Genomic DNA, 15,613 nt, shown 5'->3' with positions numbered 1-15,613 from the left:
GGTCCTCCTTCCTCCCTTTTTTGAAGATTGGAACCACATTGGCCCTCTTCCAGTCCTCCGGCACCTCTCCAGTGCACCATGAGTGCTCGTAAAGCCGTGCCAGGGGACCTGCAATGACCTTGGCCAGTTCCTTTAGAACTCTAGGGTGGAGATCATCCGGACCGGCTGACTTGAATACGTCCAGCCCCTCCAGAAGCTCCCTTACTAAGTCCTCGCTAACCCTTGGCCCAGGTGTGCCTCCCCCAGGGCCCGAAGGGGGCCCGGCTGGGAGGTTGCTGTTCTGGTCCCTACTTAGGAAGACAGAGGCAAAGAAATTGTTAAACATGTTAGCGTGGGCTCATCCCTGCCAAGACTGGGGCACTTCCCTGCAGGCAAAGAAGCACACCATGAGGTGTGTAGAAGGACTTTCATGTCTACTGACCCATTGGTACCATCAGGGTTAAGCAAGAACAGAGTTAGGCTTTTGATGATCTAAATTTAGGACTTACAGGCCAAATATGCCTCTGAAGTCCTATTTTGGGGACAGCAGTACTTTGTGTAACCTGACCATAGATAGCAACATTCCCAACATCCCATAATAAATGTCAGAGCAGAGGTACAAATGGAGGTTTCCCTAAACCTAAGCTAGGACCCTAACTGTGGTATCATCCTTCCTCTCTTCCCTTGAGCTGGATTTGAGAGTGAGGGACTGGAGAGAGAGACAGAGAGAGAGAGAGAGAGAGAGAGACAGAGAGAGAGGTGACAAGAGGAAAAATACAGAGAATAGTCCATTAACAAAAAGACAAGGTTTATTATCTAGCCATCAGCTTAGGGAAGTAATTTGGATATCATTTAACTGTATTATTTCTCTACATTGATCAACCGTGTCAATAAATTATATTCCATTTAGTCATTCAAAGAGAAGGCATTTTGGCCTCTCAGCCACTATGAACATTAAGGACAGGCAAAATGGCAAAGAAAACAAGCTGGCTTAAGCTCAGATTGGAAGAAAAACTCTGGATCAGTTAGTGAGGCAGACAGCTTCAGTTCTCGCATCACTGCTTACACCTCCAGCTATTTTCTGAAGCAATTGAAATTGCTGTTGTACCATATTAGCTGCTCAGGATGGACAGTCAGCTGGTTTCTAATACAAAATACCACTGCTTATTGGAATAGTGAGATGCAGCTCTCCCAACCAACAAAACACTTGTTCAGACACTGCTACCTTAATCAGTTTTCATTCAGGTATGTGTGTGTGTGAGAGAGAGAGGGAGGGAGTGAGAGATTGAGGGCATGAGCATGTGCGTGTGTTTGTATTCACATAGAATGCACCATATTTTCTCAGGTACGACATGTCATAGTTTCATAGTTTCATAGATTTAGGGTCGGAAGGGACCTAGTAGGTCTTCTAGCCCGCCCCCCCGCCAGGGCGGGAAAACAACAAAACCCCAAAACAAAAACGGGACTCAAATGAGTCCAGCCAGGTAGGCATCCAGCCTCTTCTTAAAGACCCCCAGGGTAGGGGCCAGCACCACTTCCCTTGGAAGTTGGTTCCAGCTCCTAGCCGCCCTAACTGTGAAGTAGTTTTTGCAGATGTCCAATCTATACCTCCTCTCCATCAACTTGTGCCCATTACTCCTTGTTATGCCAGCGGGCGCTAGGGGAAACAGCGTCTCCCCCAAACCCTTCTGGTCCCCCCTAGTGAGTTTATAGACGGTCACCAGGTCCCCCCTCAGCCTTCTCTTGTGGAGGCTGAATAGGTTCAGGTCCCGCAGTCTCTCACTGTAGGGTCTGCCCTGTTGTCCCCGGATCATGCGGGTGGCCCTCCTCTGGACCCTCTCCATGTTGTCCACATCCCTCTTGAAATGGGGCGCACAGAACTGGACACAATACTCCAGCTGTGGCCTGACCAGTGTCGCATAGAGGGGGAGGATCACCTCCTTGGCTCTACTCGAGATGCACCTGTGGATGCACGATAAGGTCCGGTTAGCCCTGCCAACCATGACCTCGCATTGTCGGCCCATGTTCATCTTGGAGTCAATAATGACTGGAATAAAATACATACCTTTTTCAGGGGAGGCAGAATAAAGAAAAAAAAGTCCAGAGTTATGGATGCACAGAGAAAGGAGAGAGCTAAAAGGTCTGGAAAGGACCAGGAGCACCTAGGAGACAGCAAGATTGCCGGAAAAGAAGGTTAGCTTGATTAGTGGAATACCAAGCCCATTAATAAGGAGATATGCTTGTTAACACCTGTGGAGTGAAAAATAACAAGCCATTAAGTCAAGGGACTCCCTCAACTTCCAGAAAAGAAATATCACTTCTGCTGCTGGGCAGTTGGTAACATCGGACCCCTGCTAAACCGTATGGGACAACTGACAACCCATGCCCAGAAAAAAAGCCAACCTAGTTAGTTGGTATTTTGCATCAGCTTTTCACCAATCCTAAGGACAGCCCTGCTCAATACAGTATGGGACAGCCAGGGTGAGGGAGAACTGTTACCCTTCATCAATGTAGACCACCTTGAGAGGCTGGACACCTTCAAGTCATCTGGCCTGGACAGTTTGCACCGCAGGGTAATTAAGGAGCAGGCAGGCATCATAGCTGAGCCACTAGCACGGATCTTGGAGAACTCCTGGCGCTCTGGTAAAGTGCCCAAAGATTGGAAGAAGGCCAATGTGGTGCCTATCTTCAAGAAAGGGAGGAAAGTAGATCCAGGGAAATTACAGGCCTATCAGCTGGACCTCTACCCTGAGGAAGATCTTGGAAAAAATGATCAAAGAAACAATTCTTGAAAAACTGGCTAATGGCAACATCCTGAGGGACAGACAGCATGGGTTTGGTGTGGGTAAGTCTTGCCTGACAAATCTCTTTTCCTTCTATGACCGGGTGACATATCACCTGGACAAGGGAGAAGAGATTGATGTCATATATCTTGATTTTAAAAAAGCCTTTGATCTGGTATCCCATGATCATCTCATGGAAAAATTGCCCAGCTGCGGCCTCGGCTACATCGCAGTCTGACGGCTGTGGAATTGGCTCCAAAGTCAGACCAGAGACCAGAGACTGGTAGTCAATGGAAGTAAATCATCGTGGTGCGCCATGACCAGTGGTGTCCCTCAAGGCTCTGTCCTTGGGCCTATACTCTTTAACATCTTTATCAATGATGTGGACATTGGTATCAAAAGCAGACTGGGCAAGTTCACCGATGACACCAATCTTTGGAGTAAAGCTTCTACACCTGAGGGCAGGATGGTGCTTCAGGCCGACCTTGAGAGCCTCAGAAAATGGGTGGATGAAAACCTGAAGGCTTTCAATACCAAAAAATGCAAGGTACTCCACCTTGGAAAAAAAAACCCCACAGCACACTTATCAGCTCGGCGATGCTACCCTTGCTAGCACTACGGCCAAAAGGGACTTTGGGATCATGATTGACCACAAGATGAATATGAGCCACCAATGTGATGTTGCAGCTGGCAAAGCGAGCAAAACGCTGGCTTGCATCCAAAGATGCTTCTCTAGCAAATCCCAGGATGTCACCCTCCTGCTGTACTCAGCCTTGGTGAGGCCGCAGCTGGAGTACTGTATCCAATTCTGGGCTCCACAACTTAAAAAGGATGTGGAGAAGCTTGAGAGGGTGCAGAGGAGAGCCACACGCATGATCAGAGGGCAGGAGAACAGGCCTTATGATGAGAGGCTGAGAGCCATGGGACACTTCAGCCTGGAAAAGCGGAGGCTCGGGGGGACCTGGTGGCTCCCTATAAGTATATAAGGGGTGTACATCAGGATGTGGGGGAACGCCTGTTCACCAGAGCGCCCCAAGAGATGACAAAGTCAAACAGTCACAAACTCCTCCAAGACCATTTCAGGCTGGACATAAGGAAGAACTTCCTTACTATCCGAGCCCCCAAAGCCTGGAACGGACTGCCGCCAGAGGTGGTACAAGCACCTACTCTGGGCTCCTTTAAGAGACATTTGGACGTTTATCTTGCTGGGATCCTTTGACTCCAGCTGACTTCCTGTCCCTGGGGCAGGGCGCTGGACTCAATGATTTTCCAAGGTCCCTTCCGGCCCTAATGTTTATGAAATCGATGAAATCTATGTAACAGGTTTGTACGCACATGCCTTTAACACTGCAATGCACTGGTATAACTTCTCTTGTTCTAGATTAATAGTGAAGGATGTGACAGTAGAAGCATGCCCTCTGAGAATAGTTAGAAGCCTTGTGAGTCGATTTTTCTGACCAGCCTTCAGTCCTTCTTTGTAAGCAGATTGGCAACTGCATTTACAGCAGATGTAACACATAGCTATGCAATACCTGCATGTTCTCCTTTGATTTGTCACATTAAACAGCAAAGAAGATTACAGGACATGGTATGGGTATGGTCCTGGAGACCAGCAACAGGCAAACTCAGTGGAGTCTGGCGTATTGTAAACATCACATGCCCACTCTTTACCCAGGAGTTTGTTTCACAGAAAAAATGCCGTTTGCAGAAAGATCCTCAGGGATTTCACTTGGAGTTCATGTTTCAGAAAAGCTGAAGAAAAATAACATCTTCGGGGGGCACTGCACAGAGCAGAGATCGAGAAGGTAGGACTACTGAATCCTGATGGAAAGCAGAACACACCATGGTCTTTATGTCAGTTGGCTGTATAGTGTCTCCTCAAGGCCCCACACTTACACTGGTACATGAATCCAGGAAGGTTCATACTCCCTTCATCTACTCCAGAGGTTTGGGACCAGGTCCTTTGCATCACTCTGAGTGGAACATGCTATCCCTGCTGTGTAATGCAGCTGGCTTAGCTAGAGCCCTTAGGATGACCTATGAGTAGGAGGAGACTCAGGGGTGTCTTTTCCCCAGTTTAGGAGGTCTGGATATCTTATACCTATCTGAAACAGCTGGAGCAGTATTCTAACAGTCCTCAGCGACTGATAGGTGTGTTGCATATACTGCTAGACAGCTCCGGGAACAGGGAAATATACACAGGAAGCTTTAACGCTTGCTTGGCCATTTCATCCTTCTAAGCTGGGCTACGTTCAGGACTTGTATCCTCCATATGATGTAATGCTTTGTAATGCTGTGTGCACAGCCAACAGTGTCTCAGCAAGAACTATGTAGCCTCTGCATTTCTCGCAAACAAGATTCGTTTCCCCTGGGCCCCATGCACAACCTCCAGAGGAACCTTTTAATTGACCATATCCTCTTATTTCTGAGCAAAGTCCCTGGGGTCTATTTGCTGCACCACAGTGGACCTTCACTTAACTCATCTATCCCCTGCAATAGCATCTGGGAGGTCAGAGCTAGGAGAATCAGCTTTCATTTATAGTGCAGCTTCAGTGTGGACGAATGGCGAATTCAATTCTAAATTAAATCAGTAACATGATTTTTTTCATATTGGACAATGTAGAAGTTCTTCCCAGCCTCATTTTGCTTTTAGGAGAAATTCTTCCCCTCCCTTTCAAATTGCATTTGATGAAAATAGCAATGTATTTCAAGTCTGCTTTATGTATATCATGCCTAGTTCATTTCATTCTTCTGCCAACAATCAGCCAATTTAAAAGACTTAGAGTTAATGTTTGAACCTTTTCAGAAATGCAGCTTATGCTCCTAATTTCCTTTAATAGTCCATTTTCATTCAATTTATCTAGTCTTCTCCATTTTCTGCAGCCTCAAAAGGATTCCATTTATATTCAGGTTTCTCTCAGAAAGAAAAGTTTATTTGGGGAGGAGGGAAAAAAACAAGCTCTTTTAACTTCAGGCAGTTTGTTTTAAAGAATTATTTCCATTAAAAGAACAAGAGAGTAAATGTCTTTAAAAATGTTCTGTCTTATTTGTGCATCACTTAAATGGAGAACTGTCACTCCCTTCTATTATGTTAATGATTTTTAAAAAGGGGGGAAAAAATTGTACCTGAAAAGAGCAATCAGACATCTCTTATTGCAGCAGAAAAGGCATCATTAAAAAAAGAGACAAGTACATATTTAAATGAATGATCCAATGTGAGAATACATGAGAATGATTTGTATGTCTTGAAGCTCCACTGTCATTTACATTATGCCTGATGAGCATTTAATGAATGTTCAGAGAAAAATCTACTTGTATCTTTTTTTGTTCAGGGACAGGAAAGGCTCTGGCCATCTTGAGGGGACAGAATGGAAGATTTTCTTTGGACTCAGTAAATAGGTTGATATTTATAAATCCCATTTTTTCCCCTTATAGTTATGTCTTTCATTAGAAAGTATTGTCATACACAGTATTTCCAAAGGAGAATACACTTGGTGCAGAGGCTTTGAAGTTGATATTCCACTACCACTACGGCATTGCAAATGCTGTATCTTATTCATATAAGGTACTGTTGAGGATTTCTACACCATAGAGCAATGATGGGCACCCGGTTCTTGTTTGCATATTCCATCTTATAGAGCTTCTATTTTGCATATTATATCTATTCATGCTTTATGAAGCACAGAAAACTGAACCTGCTGAAAATGACATCCTACCACACATGGATCTGCCCTCTGGATCTTCCAAAGCAGAAGAAGGAATGCCCTAATCCTTATACAACGGCAGCTGCTTCACTCCATGGCAATAAATTTGCCTTTAAGCTAGGGTGACTATACACCCCAGCCTTGGACAGTCTTGGATTTTGGAAGCTGGTCCCAGCCAGCCAGTAAAAAATAAAGTAAGTGTCCCAGGCTCAGGGTGCAGGAAGGGAGGCGGGAGCAGCACAAGCTGTGAAATAGAAAGCCCTAACAGCAAAATTGCCCTAAAATAGCTTGATTAGTGGAATGACCATTAAAAAGGGGAGATCATTGTTAAAATCATTGTTAAGATCTGTGAAGTAGAGAGCAATGGGTCACTAAAAGGCTGCCTGAATAATATTACCAGAGCTGCACCATGCTACCCCACCCTCACTTCTGTCTGAAGCACGGCTGCAGACTTGAAAGGTGATACAGGGGAGGGGGGCAGTGTCCTAGATTTGACAATGTCCAGGATTTCACATTGTCTCATATGGTCACCCTACTTTAACCCCACGGAGGGCTCCAAGGATGTTTCAGCTGAAACACCCTTGTGCACCCCTAGTACAGCCCCATCACAGAGGGAATAGGTCAGTGGTTCTCAACTTTGCTAGACTCAAGACCCCTTCAGGAAATTCCAGCCCTCAGCTTTTACTCATTTCTTGACTAGAGAAAAATAGTACAACAATTCTTCTACTGCAAAGAACTCAGAAAGACCACAGCAGATCACAAAGATTTGGATACACTGGATTCCTATTTGAAATCTCTGGGTTTATCTCGTGAATTGTGAGGTGTTTGCACATCTAATATTATGTGGTGTCCCGGTAGCAGCAACAATCCCTCATGGTCCAGGATGATCACTCCTACGAGTCAAGTAAAAAGTTACAGATGAGTCCATTGATGGCTAAGAGACACAGACTCTCTGGCAAATGCCACAGGTAGTGGTTAAAGGCAAGGTCAAACCATGGATTTCTTGGTCTTGCTTCTTCCATTTTTGTCTTTTTTCTGCTGCAAGGGTGAGATGGTTTTCCTCAAAGTAAGGTACACCTTCTCTCACAAAGCATCACCACGTGGCCCTGCCCAAGCTAGTTTTTCCAATTTGTGGTGTCAATGCCACACTTCTTAATATTCACCATGACGGTATCCTTGAAGCATTTCCTCTGGCCTCCTCATGTCGTTTGTCCTTGGCTGAGTTGGGAGTACAGCAGTTGTTTTGGTAAAAATACATCAGGCATGCACACACAATGCCCTGTCGATCACAACAGATGTTGAATAATCAATGCTTCCTACCACTGATGTTAGCATCAGTGAGGACACTGGCATTTGTGCAATGATCCTCCCACTTTATGCCAAAGACCTTCTAGAGGCAACGCTGGTGATGGCATTCCAGGCTTTTCAGGTGATCCCTGTAGGTCAGTGGTCTCCAAACTTTTTTGACCGCGCACCCCCTATCAGTAAAAAATTTTTGGGCACGCACCCCCAATATATGTATTAACCGGGCACACGTAAACTGCAGTGCGTCACAATATGCTGAAAGCGAACGAACAAGTGAGGGCGCCACTGTCAACCCCTCCGCATTGTGGAACTCCCACTCTCCCCTCAGGATACCTCGCGTACCATATGTGACACGTGACTGTCTGACATACGGAGTGAGTGAGGGCGCCAGTGTCAATCCGTATATTAAATATTAGTAAAGCTTAATTTCTGTCTTATTCTTTTAGATAAAAAATAAATAGAAATAGAAGTTCTAATATTTTCTTCCCCCACCCCAATGGATCATCTTGCGCGCCCCTTGGGGTACACACACCCCTCTTTGGAAACCACTGCTGTAGGTCACCCAAGCTTCACAGCCATAGGGAAGAGCTAGGATTACCACAGCCTTATAGAGTAGGAGCTTTGTTCAAGTCCTGATGATTAAACATACAATGATTCGGTCTTCTGAAGGCAGAGCTGATCCATCGGTACCTATACTGGATCTCGTCATCAGTACTGGCATTCTTTGAGAGATGGCTGCCAAGGTATGCAAAGTGTTCAACATTTTCCAGCTCCTGTCCATCAGTGAGGATCTTTGCTAGGGAGGTTGACTGGCCTGGTTGACTGGCTGGTGAAGCACTTTTGTTTTTGTGATGTTAAGGATCTTCAACCCTCAAAAGCATCTCACAGCACCCCAAGGTGTCATGGCACCCTGGTTGAGAATCACCAGAAAAGATTCACTTGGAGGGTAGGCATAGCCCAGTTTAGATCAAGCCCATTTCATAGGTTCTTCTTTCCTACCTCCTGCTTACTGAGGGAGCTTTTAGACAGCTCAGCTCAGCATCCAACTGCAGAGTGCATCCCATTCCCTGGGTAAGATCCTGGATTCTGAAATTAAATACCCTGTCACTTGTACTGTTTGGGGGAGGAAGGGTGTATACAAATCCAGAGACACATAGACATCATAGCTGGTTTGCTGCTTCCATAGAGAATGTATGATGATGAAGTGATCTGACCCCAGCTGACTTCCTGCCCCTTGGGCAGGGGACTGGACCCGATGATCTCGCGAGGTCCCTTCCAGCCCTAATATCGACGAAATCTATGAAATTTATATCAAAGATTTTCTTGGCCTGAGTTTGTAACTACCATACTTGGAAGCAAAAGCTTCCAAAGAAATGCCACTACAGCCTTCATACTACACCAACATTCATCGCATATATTTCACATGCATTACATAAAACTGCTTTGGAAATGCCACAGAAGAACTGATTTCAGTAAAAGCCATTGAAATCAATCAGGTGTTACTTCACATTTGCCTCAATACAAGTGAGAATAGAATCAGGCTCATAATATTCATCATCACTGGGACACCTCCAGCATTTTCCAGGTGTTTATAATCATTGACTATATATTAAAATCTAATATCACAGGCATAATAGTCTCTACTCAGTTAATCTGTGCATTGTATTCCACCTTTGATCAATCTACACAGATATGGACCCAATTAAACTGAATGATGTTGTTCCCTAATCTCTCATTGCAACCGTAGCAGTAATGGAGGCTATAAAAAACTGTGGAGCTGAGCAACTTCTTAATTAACACATTTCATTTTTTCTGCTCATATATCACTGCTATCTGAAGATCTCAAAGCATTTTGCAAAAGTAGCTGTCTTATTCAAGCCTCTTTTTGTAAACATGAAACAAGCTGATCCTGGCACATAAAAAAAAGAAGGCTTGCCCAGGTCATTGGACATACTGCTTCCTCCAAGGCTAGGGACAGATATTCAAAAAGCCTGAGCCTGAATTGATTCAATCTTTGCAGGTTAGTCTAAACTGGCTAGGCTGAACTAGTTTGAAACTGGACTGACATTTTCTCCAGACTGAGGAAATTCAGGCATGTCCCTGAAGTGGCTCAGGCTAGAATCTGGGGGGCTCTAGAGCAGCCCTCCCTTCCCTTCTGCAGGGAGCTAAGCTCAGGGAGGCATGGCCAGGCCTCAAGCGGACTCTCTCATCAGGGAGGTCTGCCTGCACCATCCTAGGCTTTTCCCTGCTGGCTGCTCAAGGGGCAGGAGTGTTGCCAGCCCCGGGCTAGCACTCTGAGGCAAGGTGGGGAGGGGGGATGCACATGCATCTGTTGATGATACAGAGCTTTTCAATCTCCCTCCCTCTTTCATCATACTATCTGAAGCAAATTGACAGGCAAGCAAGGCGGCTGGGGGCTGATAGCGATAACAGTCTTTATAAGCAAAAGAATGGACTCTCTTCATTACTTCAAACTTCTTAAACAGCTTCCTGGCTGACCTGTTGATTAACTCCAAACAGCCCTTAGCAATCACTGTTCTGTCTGCCTACCCCAGTGAAATTGGAGAGAAACACACACACCTCTCGGCATTAGCTAGCATACCACATGCCTAGGGTCTGTGGGACTGGTGTCCATGCTCTGTGAGATGAGAGGGAGGGAGGGGGGATTTCCTGCTTGAGCAGCAAGGGAGGAGAGGGGATAGGCCAGGGGGAAGCCAGGCAGACCCTGCTATGTCTGCAGTATCTGCCAGAGCTTTACACAGCATTAGCTAGTATACCACATGATGGCTATAGTCCGTGCTGTAGGAGAGAAGAGGAAGGGATCCCTGCTAAGCAGGGGGCGTGGGAAGTGGGGCACAGGGAAACCAGCAGACCCTGCTGTGCCTGCAAGTCTCTGCTGGAGCTCTGGCCAGGGAGCAGAGGGGAAGGGCCACCCTTGCTGTGATGCAGAGAGCATGCTGGGATGTTGGGGGACTCTGATTTAATTTAAACCAGCAAGAGGTCTGGGACAGACGTTGCATAAACCTGTTTGACCCAAATCATTTAAGTCTGATATTACATGCAACCAGGTTTCTCTCAAACCAGTTTCTGCCATTTTCAAACTGGTTTATGTGCACTGAACTTCTGTTCTGTTATAGGTTTAAACCAGTTTCTGATCACTTAAATCAGTTTATGTGTAATGTCTGTCCCTAGCCCAACTGTCTAAGGCTGAGTCTCATGGACAAGGAAAAGTAGTTTCACACTCAGCTATGAGAAAACTAACTAAACTGAATAGACAAAACAAAAAACAAACAAAAACATTTTGGGAGAATGGCCCTATAACTAGCTAATTATTTGTCTACTACATCTGGGAATTTGTCTCCCCCATCTTCCAACTGTTTGGCTTTTACTGCTAAGACTTGAAGAAGAGTGCCTTGTCTAACTCTATCCCACCTCTGCAGGTGGTCCAGTAAAATATATCACCCTAAGAAATCCTTGCCTCTGCAAATAGCAACGTTCTTCTAAACACAGTCTGTGATTTCTTTGTATTCTTTCCTCCAGGATGTAAATGAAAGCCAGCAAAAAAAAAAGGCTACTAGCTTGTCTGGGAGATTCTTTTTAATCTGAAACCTCTATTCCCCTTACAAAACATCACACCATCAAGGAGAATAAAAGAAGCAGGGTTTTGTTTTGGAAAGTTCTCACCAAATCAGCTGAGAACAACACACAGATTTTATTCCAAACATTAAATACAGATTTGAAATACAACTTGTTTTGTCAGATTACAACTTGCACAGTCCCAGATGGTACCCTGTGCATTTTCATATGATTTAACATGCTAATGTATTCCAACTTCTTCAGATGTTGTTTAACACACACACTAGCATGGCATACACCTTAAATGGGAGTGTGAATAAAAGAATAAAATCTCAAACTGGAATCTGGATATTCTGCCAAATGCTGTCACTAAACCCCCTGGAGTAAGAAAGGAAATGGAAGCGTAACATCACATGGTTCAAGGCTCCTCTTTAGCAAGCTATAATTTAGCCTCAGGTTATCTTGACATTCACATGCTGAAGGGAACACTTAGTGCATGTCATTGTGTGAGAACAGCTAAATGAGGACAAAATATAGAGGAAAAAGGGTCAGAAAAGAAAGAATAATGTAAGCAATTTACACATCTCTACCAGTATGGAGGATTTTGTAACAAGTAGTCTGTGTCACGACGTTTGTTTGCTATGACCAGCATTTGAAGAAACACTACAAGTATGACATTAGCTACAGGTAAACTGGAAATTACTTATGGGTCTCTGAATATGGAAATAAATGTAGTACAAATGCACTAATTATCCACCAAGGAAGAGAGGGACAAAAAAGACTTCATATCCCTAACGAAGCAGACCTGGCATTTCTGGAAGTACCACCACCATTTGTTCATCTCTACTTATCTCAGCTAGATACTTAGACTTCACTCATCACCATAACATCAACTACTGCGAAGATTGCACTTCCAGGATCAGAATTGCAACAATGATCACGAAATTTCTAGCACAGAAATGTCACGTCCAGAAGCAAATGACTAAAAAAGAGACTAGATACTACAGTGATGACTGATTACAACTACAAGCTAGATAAGTAGATAGATTTGGTGCTTACTTTAGGTGAACTAACAAACGTGAAAACAATAAAAGAGAGAGTTTAGTAGAACTGAATTCCCTCTGTCTGAATATTCATTACCGCGTAAGCAAAGTATTCCACCACAGCAACATCATATGATGAATAAAAAGAGCAGAACATCTGAGGCCACGTGTGCCAATCTTGCTCACATGGTGCAGTGACTTAAAGTAGAACATGTATTCCCCCGATATAAAAATCACAGACATTACTCTAATTCTGTAAAATTCTCCCCTCTATTTCAGGGAAGGAAGTGACAATGACATAGGGAGTCACAGATATACAAAGGCATTCATTATAACAAGCAAAAATATCCCCTTCAGGACCTGTGAGTCATTTCTATAGGGCCAGGTTTGCAGATGGGCTATGAGGTTTCCATACAGGAATCAAGCAATAATGGAGTGGCATACAAAGTCTCAATTTATCCTATTTTCTTGCATACAATCTGCCCCCAAAGAAGATATAAACCTTCTTTTTGAAAGACAGAAAAAGAAAAAAAATATTTCCTTGCAAACACTGGTATGTAATGGTAAGTAACTAAGTGGCAGCTTCTGCAACGGCAGTCTGCTGAGGAGAAGAGAAAGTGACCACAGCCAGCAGCTAGGGAGCCCCATGTGCAGCAGGGCAATGTTACACTTGCTTTCCTTTGTTAGAGGCAAAAACTGCTATTACCATATTTCCTCACTTATAATGTGCACCGCAATTTCCAGAAGCTAAAGTTTAAAGAAAAGATATGTGACTTATCCAAGAAAATATGGAATTGAAAATATGGAACCTCATCTATGAACAAATGCAACTAAAATAAGACTTTGGGACTTTTATTGTGTGCAATAGGAGTTAAAAAGGAGATGTCACTGTTGCTTTTTTTCCAGGTTCTCCAAACGCAGCATTGTGCATGTGAAGCTGAATTCGCATTTTGTTGTTCTCGGCATGTAACTCAGAAGGTGAGCTTCCCCTCAGGATCACATACATGGGACCTTAATCTTTTCTGTTATATCTGCTGAGCATTTCTGCGTTTGACATAATGTGGAAGACAGCGCAAGGGACATGTAGGTCATGGTAGATGCTCATTCTGTAAAGAATGACAATATTATCAAATGAACCCAAAAGGTAATTATTTTCTGTGTATTTTATAGTCTCACAGGAATAACAGACAGATACTATCCCTCACACAGCACCGTAATATTTCACCTATCAAGGACATAACCCTGGTTATTTACAGACTGTAATGAGACTGTCCACTGTTTGATGTTACCATAAATAAGCAGGTAAAACTGCTGAGTTTCATGAAATTCAGCCTGATTGCTGGGAAGACATTATTATTTTAATAAAATAGACTGGCATGTGTAAGCATGACATTTATATCAAGTGCACAAACATGACTCTAATTGCACACAAGTGCACTAGCATTTCTGCACAACTCCATCTTTTCTAAATTGTAAAGGGTATTTTTTTCAATGTGAAGTTATTCCAGTTCCAAAGGAAAGCAAAAATTATTTTCCTTGTAGGAATGATCTAAAATCCATTTTGTAGAAATGAATCATTGTACAAATCCCCAAACACAGGAAGAGTTCAAGGGGTTGGCGGCACGCACAGTTTTTCCTGCTCTCTTCTTCTGTCCCATTATAGTTTCTTTGAATTGCTTAGGGCATTTAAGGGAGAAGAGGAGAGAGAAGGGTTTTATGGCTGTAGTGTACAAGAGGGCCAGGTGCTTAATTTTCACACTTGAAAAGCCTAAATTGGGCACCTAAGATGTATTTCGGAATCTCACTGTTTGACACTGCCTGTACATCCTTTTCTAAGCTAATGCTTTTGGAGGATGCATTTTCATCCAATAATTTAATAGAATCTCATATCATTGTATTTATGGAATATCACTGCAGCTATTAATTGGAAATAAATTTAGTTACCAGACAAATCTATTCAAGATGAATGCATTTATGAAGCTGTTATTTAGAGATAGAAGATCAGGTTTATTTGCTGCTCATGTCAACACATACCCTGTCATGAAACAGCCATGGTCTCCTGTTTTCTTGCAAACATTGCCACCTGGAAGAGGCACTGCCAGGAACCTTGTATGGAGACCAACCACCTTGATTATTGCAGGCAACAACTGAGAAAGACAAGCTGGAGATTTTTCAGATCCTTCCCATTTCTGTCCGCAAATTGTAAACCTCATTTAACTGATTATAGAGGAATAAACGCAATCAACATATTTGCATTGCAATTCCTTCTACTAAAGATTTTCACGGTAGATCTCCCTACCACCATCCATTTGCTTTAAACAAGCTAATAACTTCTTTATGTTCTCCATAAAGTTGTTTACACGTCCTCCCGTTCTCCTCCACAGCGGTGTCCTTTCCTCCTCCCTACTTCAAAGTGTTATTGCAAGACCTTATTCTTTCCTTAATGAAGCCTGCTCTGCACATGTGGTCTTGTAAATGACACAAGTGATTTCTCCCCAGAAACTTCTGACAGCGTGCTTGAAATATCTGCCTAATTTTATGCATGGGCTGGCATCCAAGTTTAACAGCATTCCAGTTCCAATCCTAAGAATAGGTTTACTTATCTCCAGTCTTCAGGGCAACATAAGATTTGAAGAAATCTTTCAATTCAGAAGAACTTTCCCTTTCCTCGTCAGTCTTCATAATGGGAATTTCTAAGTGCTACTAACCCTACTTTCTGTTCCGTCTCATACTCTTCTATTTCCTGTGATTTGACTTGGTGCTCACAGGGAATGAATTTCTAAACCTCCCTGACCTGCCACTGCTGTAACTTTCTGCATCACTCCAACATCAAAAAAGAAATGTGCACATTTTACAAACCGCATCTCTGGGGACAGAATATAAAACATCTCATGGAAATCACAGAGCAGATTTTTTTAACCAGCTACAGAAACCATCTGCTTCTTCTTCTTCCTTTTTTTTTTTTACTGTTTTTTTTTTAATTAGAAAAAGTCTTGTAAAATATGTTGAATAACTCATCAAAAAAATACTTCAGAAAGCCCCCACTGGTGGAGTAGGTTTCATAGTTTCATAGTTTCTAGGGTCGGAAGGGACCTGAGCAGATCATCTAGTCCAACCCCCTGCCATGGCAGGAAGAGCACTGGGGTCAAACGACCCCAGTAAGGTGGTCATCCAACCTCCTCTTAAAAACCCCCAGGGTGGGAGCCTGCACCACCTCACTTGG

The sequence above is a fragment of the Gavialis gangeticus genome, unplaced genomic scaffold (assembly GCF_001723915.1).
Source record: "Gavialis gangeticus isolate Ggan-Ray unplaced genomic scaffold, GavGan_comp1, whole genome shotgun sequence".
In the NCBI taxonomy this organism is placed as follows: domain Eukaryota; kingdom Metazoa; phylum Chordata; order Crocodylia; family Gavialidae; genus Gavialis; species Gavialis gangeticus.
The sequence above is the reverse complement of the archived record's forward strand: the minus strand, read 5'-3'. Positions refer to the sequence as shown.